We start from the raw sequence: 8,029 nt of genomic DNA on the forward strand, positions 1-8,029 counted from the left end.
AAAAAAAAAAAAAAAAACAGTTGGTAGTTGCCTACCAAGGAGTTTGCACCTAAATTCAAAGGGACATCTGTCATGCAGCAATCTTACAAGTCCAACAACTAACCCACAGAATTGTCAATTGCAAATGAACATTTAAAAAGTTCCACTTTTGCCAAGGATTACACAGAGAAATCCTATCTTGAAAAGCAAAGTTCTACTTTTAAGAAAAGTACCTTTTAAAGCATTCATAGAGAGGCTGATATAAGCAGGGTTGGTGTGTGTAGAAGTTATATACTACTTTGGCAGGGAATCCTGAGAAGCAATCACTCAAAAGAGCAGAAGGTACAGCACCCACTAAATACCAACACTGACCCTTATCAGCATGGACAAGACAGAGACCTAGAACTCTTCACAGCTCTGAGCAGATACAAGGACGTTATCTGTGAGACGAGGGCACAGGGAAGCACCTGAGGCACTATACAGAGGCAGAAACAGAACAAAAATACTGTTCACACCACCAACCAGTGTGTATGTAACACAGCCAAGTAAAAAGCCAAGACTGTTTCTTCATCGGCAAGACAGTATTAAGAACTTCTAAGACTCTTGTGTTCAATATGAGAGCCAGTGAGAATACCTAGAGTGAACGTCTGCAGCTGATTTTTCCCTGGTTGTCTTTTGCTAGTCTCACTCCACAGAGCCTAGGCTTGCCTTGAAGTCATAATCCTCTTACATACTGTCATTACAGTTGTATGCTAGGTCTCAAATTTTTCTGTTAATGGTAAGGCATGGCAAATGCCTTTAATCCTAGCACTTAATACAGGCCAATCTCTTGAGTTCCAGGCTAGCCAAGCATACTGCCTCAAAAAAGGAAAAAAAAAATTTTTTTTAAAGTGTAGATATGCAGGGCGGTGGTGTTGCACGCCCTTTATTCCAGCACATGGGAGGCAGAGGCAGGCAGATTTCTGAGTTCAAGGCCAGCCTGGTCTACAGAGTGAGTTCCAGGACAACCAGGACTGCACAGAGAAACCCTGTATCAACGCCCCCCCTCCCGAAAAAAAGTGTATGTATGTGTGATAACAGGGGTAAGAAGGAAGTTATATGAGGAAGCAAAGGACAACTTTTTGGAGTTTGGTGTTACCTTTACAGTGGGATCAATTTCAGATGGTCAAGTTTTTCAGCAAGAGCCATTTCCCTAGCCCTATTATTTTGACAAATCTGAGAATACAGAAAGATCTTTCTTTTGTATAACTGCCACACCATTGGACTGCCAGAATACAAACTTTTAGTGACAGCAATCTATCCAATAATTCATTTTTAAATAGTTCTCTAAGGGGCTGAAGAGACGGCTGCATGGTTAAGGGCACTCACTGCCCTTCCAGAGAACATGGATTTGGTTCCCAGCACCCACAGGGCAGCTCACAACCATCTCTTCTAAGTCCAGTTCCAGAGGAGCTAACACATTTTTTTTTTGACCCAGAAACAGGGTTTCTCTGTATAGCCCTGGCTGTCCTGGAACTCACTCTGTAGACCAGGCTGTCCTCGAACTCAGAAATTCGCCTGCCTCTGCCTCCCAAGTGTTGGGATTAAAGGCGTGTGCCACCACTGCCCGGCAACCTAACACATTTTTGCCTCCTGGAGCACCAAGCATGCATGTGATTGATATACATGTATACCAACACTGATATACATGAAATATCTTAAAATAATAAAAAATTTATATATTTTAAAAATTAATTCTGGGGTGGGGGAGTAAATGGGATGTAAAAGAATCAGTAAAAAAAGTTCTATAAAATATTAGTGAAGTGTCTCAAATCTAAGTTGTGCAGAAAATCAGATGTAAAGGCAACTGGCAATCATTTCCAAATGTACATAGATACCATCATTTACCAAGTATTTTTGCATGAATGGGAAAAAAAAAAAAACAGATTTGCAGGGCAGTGAATGCCTTTAGTCCCAACACTCAAAAGAGAGTGAGGAGGATTGCTACAAGGCCATCCTGGTCTACAAAATGAGTTTTAAGGTGGCCAGGGTTACATGAAAAAAACCCTGTCTCAAAAATACAACAAAACAGGAGATTTGGGGCTGGTGAGATGGCTCAGTGGGTAAGAGCACCCGAGTGCTCTTCCAAAGGTCCAGAGTTCAAATCCCAGCAACCACATGGTGGCTCACAACCATCCGAAACGAGATCTGAAGCCCTTTTCTGGTGTGTCTTAAGACAGCTACAGTGTACTCACATATAATAAATAAATAAATCTTCAAAAAAAAAAAAAAAAAAAAAAACAGGAGGTTTGTTTTTTCCCTTATTCCTAAAATACATAAGATCACCTAGTAGCATAGGCCTAGAACCTAGTTACTCAAGAGGTTAAGATAGACCACAGATTCAAAACCAGGCTGAGCTATACAGAGCTATACAGTCCAGCCCTCATAATTTAGTAAAAACCTCTTTCAAAATAAAATTCCAAGACTCATCTTTGTCATACACCTTTGAATCGCAACATTCTGGAAGCAGAGGCAGACAGATCTGAGTTTGAGGCTAGCCAGGTCTATCTACAGACTAAATTCAAGGACACCCAGGACTACAAATAAAACCCTATCTTGAAAAAACAAACAAAAAAACATCAGACAGAACAGACTGAAGACTGACATTCAGTTTAAGAATTTGAAGGAGCCTGCAATCCCAGCACTTGCAAAGTGGGGGTGGAAAGATAAGATGTCCAAGGTAATATTCAACTATGTAAGGAGTTCATCGCTAACCTGATATATATACATATATAATATATACGTGTAATATATACATTATATATATATTATATATTGTTTATGTGTATACACACACACATATATACAAACAGACACACACACACACACACACATATATATATATATATCCCTAAAAATTATAAACAGATCTAGGAGTGGCAGCGAACACCTTTTGATCCCGGCACTCAGAGGCAGATGTATCTCTTTGAATTCAAGGCCAGCCTAGTCTACAAAGTAGTTCCAGAAGAGCCAGGCTGCTACAGAGAAACCTGTCTCAAACACACACACACACACACACACACACACACACACACACACAGAGAGACCCCTTTAATCCCAGCACTTGGGATCTAGAGGTGGGCAAATAAATCTCTGAGTTACAGCTAGCCTGGTCAACATGAGTTCTAGGAAGGCCAAGGCTATAAAGAGACCCTGTTTCAAAAACTTTAAAAAAAAAATGGAGAAAGGAAAGCAAAAACTCATCACCACTACCTCAAATTCAGTTGAGTTTTTTGAGGCACAGTATCATTTATCCCAGGGTGACCTTGAATTACTGATCCTGACCCCAGTGCTAAGATTACAGCCACAAACTAACACCTTTTAATACTTTTTATGATTAGGTTTTTCTTTCCATCCTCAGCACAACCCAAGAGTATCCTCCTTATCACAGAGGAGGAGCTGAGCCCAGAGAGGAAGAATGTAACAAGGTAACAACTGCATAATCTTGGAGCCCAACACCACACTTTCCCACAATCCTGCCCTTCTAGCCCCAGTAAGTGGTCTCCATGTCCACAGCCCACATTCCAAAGTTCAATGGGGAAGGTGGTATGTGATTCCCATACATGTGAACCCATGGCCAGCTGGTCTACACAGGAACTTCAAGGCCAGCCAGGCTACATGTACATAGTAAGATCTTGTCTCAAAAGTTAAAAAAAAAAGTTCCATCAGAAGATAAAAGTACTACATGAACTTGGAGACTGTTCATGGGTAATCAGTGCCAATACCTCTTCAGGCAGCACATACACTTGTTAGGCTGTGTGAACAATCTGGAGATGAAGTGAAGAAGGGCCTACATTACAGCAAGTGACACTATTACATAAGGGATTTAAACTCACGTAGACTTTTGCTATTTCCCTGTGTCTTAAACCAATCCCCTGTAGATATTAAGAAACTGCTGGGCATGATGGCGCACACCTTTAATCCCAGCACTTGGGGGGCAGAGGCAGGCAGATTTCTGAGTTCGAGACCAGCCTGTTCTACAAAGTTCCAAGACAGCCAAGGGCTACACAGAGAAACCCTGTCTCGAAAAACAAAACAACAACAAACTAAGAAACTGTTTTCCATCTGTGGTTGACAATCTAACAGGGGGCTTACAGTCAAAGTAGCTTAAGTATTTTATGGTAAGCATAATTAAATATTTAAGTATAGGACAGAAAACCATTCCAGAACACACAGGTGAAGGGAGCAAAAATTTTATGAGACTTTTTTGTGTTGTATTCACTACCATTAAGTCATGAACATTTTAGAGTAGAATGTAATAAAAACATCTGAAAATAATTTTCTAAAATATTTGTTATACCCCAAGGAGTAAATTTACCTGATATGTTTTGAACCTCCTTATACTCTGAGGCCTTCCTGCTCTTCAAGAAACTCTCCATTGCTGGGCAGTGGTGGTGCACACCTCTGATCTCAGCACTCAGGAGGCAGAGGCCAGCCTAGTCTACATAGTGAGTTCTGGGACAGCCAGAGCTACATACTGAGATCCTGTCTTGGAAAAAACGTGCAATTCCATTCAGTGGAGAGGGGCCCTCAGTGCTATAGCCCCCTTGTGTGGAAGTCCAAGGACAGCTTGTGCCCTCTTCCACCATGAGAATCCCAGGTATCAGACTTAAGTGTCTTAACCAGCTATGCCATCTCAGTGGCCCTAATCTTTAGACAAATTTTAAGCAAGAAAGCTCAGGGCCTACTGTACCTCATGAAAGAATATTTGGATAGGACAGATCTGTGTACTGCCCTTGACAGGTGGCAAGACTCAAAAGTTGAACTATGAAAAGCACCAAAAACACACCTACACAAAACTGAGTTGTTTGAAATATCTTTCTAAAGCACAGAAAAGACTGGACATGATGACAATGCTGGCCTATAATATCATCGGGGATGCTAACAGACCTTGAGTTGAAAGCCAGCCTGGCTACATAGTGAAATTTCTGACAGCCTCAAAATCAAACAACACCCCCCACCGCAAAAATAATCACCAGTCTCCACATCGGCCTTTTTTTTTTTTTTTTTTTTGATTTTTCGAGACAGAGTTTCTCTGTGCAGTCCTAGCACTCTGTAGACCCAGGCCAGCCTGGTCAGAAACTCAGAAATCCGCCTGTCTCTGCCTCCTGAGTGCTGGGATTAAAGGTGTATGCCACCAATGCCCGACAAACATTGGCCATTTTTAAGTAGTAACTTCAAAGAACTTAAGACATACAAAAGGGCAAACATAACATTCAAACAAATATATACAGGTTCTCTTTTTCAACATTTATACAATTAAAATCAACTTGGATGTAAAATTCTGAAGGAAGTTAAACTGCATGCAGAAGCCAGGAGAAAGAAAATGTCTGAGGGAAAAAAAAAAAAAAAAAAAAAACCCTTAGAAAAATAGAAATTGAGGCTGGTGAGATGGCTCAGTGGGGTAAGAGCACTGACTGCTCATTCTGAAAGTCCTGAGTTCAAATCCCAGCAACCACATGGTGGCTCACAACCATCCTTAAGGAGATCTGACACGTACTCTTCAGAGTCAGCTACAGTGTACTTATGTATAATGATAAATAAATCTTAAAAAACAAACAAAAAAAGAAAAATAGAAATTCATATTCCTGTGCTATCAACTGAAGTCACCTCTGCAAATGCCATTTCATTCCAGAAATTCTGCGTAAATGATTCTTTCCCCAATGCTTATGAAATGAAAATCAACCCTGACATTAAGACTGTTAATGAGTAGAATTATATGCAAATGCTAGTAAGATCTAGGGCATTCTGGATTTGACAGTTCCATGGACAGTCCAGGAAGATACTTTACAAACCTTCTTCCACCAATAAGTCCGGAGAATATGAATATTTTAATCAACATACACTACAAACAATCGACGTTTAAAGGTCAAAGGGGACCTTTTATAACCTTCCCCCAACACGTGTTCAGCACAAACTTCCGGGTGCGGCTACAATTGGCTGCGCTATTCAATGGACTAAAAAAACGATGCTTTCTTGGGCTCTCATTTTATCTCCAGCTCCCACAGCGCACCATTCTCCAACAGCGACTCCCCCAAACAAAAGCCTCCCACGGTAAACAGAGCAAGCAAGTAAAAAAAAAAAAAAAAAAAAAGATGCTATATGGGAGCATCAAGTTAGTGGTCCGCAAACATTAACCAAACACAGGCACAAAGCCGGGATGGAAAGGGGAGGAGCTGGATGCCTGGGTCAGGAAAGCAACAATCACACGGGTTCGGGCAAATCCGAGGCTTCAGAGCCGAGGAGCCCATCCCACGCCACTCCCGGGAAAACACCAGCAGACACAGCTTTGAGGAACTTGGGGGTGCTCGCTCCAGCCAACACCGCTAAGGTGAGAAAGTGCCCAACCGCCATCGCCCTCTGCAAGGACTGAGCTCGGGCTGTGGAGGTGCGCTCGCTCACTCCGGGGAACGCTAAGGCCACCACAGCCAGGCGTAAAAAGGTGTCCCGACCCACGTGTCCCACGCACCCCACCCGCCCGTGAGCGAGGTCCAGGAAGGGCGTCCCGGTGCCATCCCCTCCCGCTCCGCGACCCGTGAGCAGTGTGGGCCGGCGGAATCTACCAGGGTGTCCGCCTCGGTTTCGCCACCCGTCCCGGTCCATTTAGAGAAGAGGAGCGAGGAAGGCGATTCCCGATCTCCAGTGGAGTCAGCGGGAGCCAGCCTCGCAGCCGCTCTCCGGCTCGGGACAGCGGGACTCCGTCAGGGCCGGCGATGGCTGGCTGGCTGAGAACGCCGGAACCAACGGGGCGGACAACAGAAGGAAACCAAGCAGCGGAGCGAGCGAGGCGCGGACAGCCATGGAGTGGCCGCCTCCCCGCCACCCCCCACAGCCGGCCCCACGGACCCTGAGGAGCTGTGGTGTGGGGAGTGGGAGGCTGTCCGGGAGGATGAGCGTGAGGGGAAGAAAAAGGCCGAGAGAAGAGACTTACTTTCCCTGCCGGGCCCGACCCAAGGATAGCTTCTCCCGGTCCGCGAACGAGTGAGGAGCCGGAGGCGACAGGAGCGGAGGCGGCGGCGGCGGCGGCAGAAGCGGCGTCTGGCTCTGCCTACCTCCCCGCCGCCATCTTGAAGCCCCTCCCCCCGACCCCCCGCCCCGCAGGAAGAGGGGGCGGGGCGACGGGTCAGGCGCCGCGCGCACGCAGCGCGCAACCCGAACCACGTGACTCCCCATCCCACCCACCCCCATCCCATCCCTTCCCCTCCCCTCTCCGCCCCGCCTCCTTCCTAGATGAAGGAAGCGGACTTCCCCCCCCACCTCCACATCTTGACCGCCCCCCTCTCTGCCTTCGCCACCCAAACCGAGACTCCGCCGAGTCCCGCTAGCCTGGTACCGGAGATGGGATCCAAGGGGGATGCCGGAACCCAAACGGTCCATTCCCGCGGCTCCGGGGTGGGCGAAGGGCGAGGGGGCCGGGTTTCCGAGAAGGGGGAGGGGGCAAGGCAAAGGCGGCCTAGGACAGTCACGTGTCCGCCACTTCCGCGGCCGCTAGCCGAGACCTCGCGAGAATAACGTTTCTCCTCCCCACCCCACCCCACCCCCGCCCCACCGGTTGAGGTCCGCGGGCTGTCGGGAAGAAGGTCCGCTTGTCTTGGGTGCCACCGGGAGGTCAATCTGTGAACGTGCGCGCATGCGCCCCGCACCTGCTGTCCTAGTCGGTCTTAGAAGGCCCAGAGCTATTTTCAGATTCTTGGAAATGGGTAACAACGACCCCGTCGAGTCCTTGTGGGGTTTCTTGTCACAGGACGAACTCTTTTTTGTTGTTGATTTTTTTTGGTTTTGGAGACAGGGTTTCTCTGTGTAGCCCTGGCTGTCCTGGAGCTCACTCTGTAGACCAGGCTGGCCTCGAAGTCAGAAACTCGCCTGCCTCTGCCTCCCAAGGGCTGGGATTAAAGGTGTGCGCCACCACCGACAGGTTCACAGGACGAACTCTTATTGTGCATGTTAAAAAAATAATAAAAATAGCATAGTCATTGCTTGTGAGGCTCGCTGGAGCTTTACTGAACTTATT

General features: G+C 46.1%; 1 protein-coding gene across 6 annotated transcripts in view; it reads right to left on the reverse strand.

The window, feature by feature from the left end:
- Positions 1–7,473, reverse strand: part of Sbno1 (strawberry notch homolog 1) — a 52,060-nt gene extending 44,587 nt beyond the window's left edge. For 4 of the 6 annotated variants that reach the window (XM_021163271.2, XM_021163269.2, XM_021163268.2 and 1 more), the window contains exon 1: positions 6,950–7,113. The gene's annotated coding sequence lies outside the window, so the exon portion shown is untranslated. Of the gene's footprint in view, positions 1–6,949; positions 7,114–7,351 lie in introns of those variants that run through there. The other 2 variants (XM_021163267.2, XM_021163270.2) reach the window with 2 other exon arrangements.
- Positions 7,474–8,029: the final 556 nt, after the last annotated feature.

This window comes from Mus caroli, chromosome 5 (genome assembly GCF_900094665.2).
Source record: "Mus caroli chromosome 5, CAROLI_EIJ_v1.1, whole genome shotgun sequence".
NCBI lineage: Eukaryota > Metazoa > Chordata > Mammalia > Rodentia > Muridae > Mus > Mus caroli.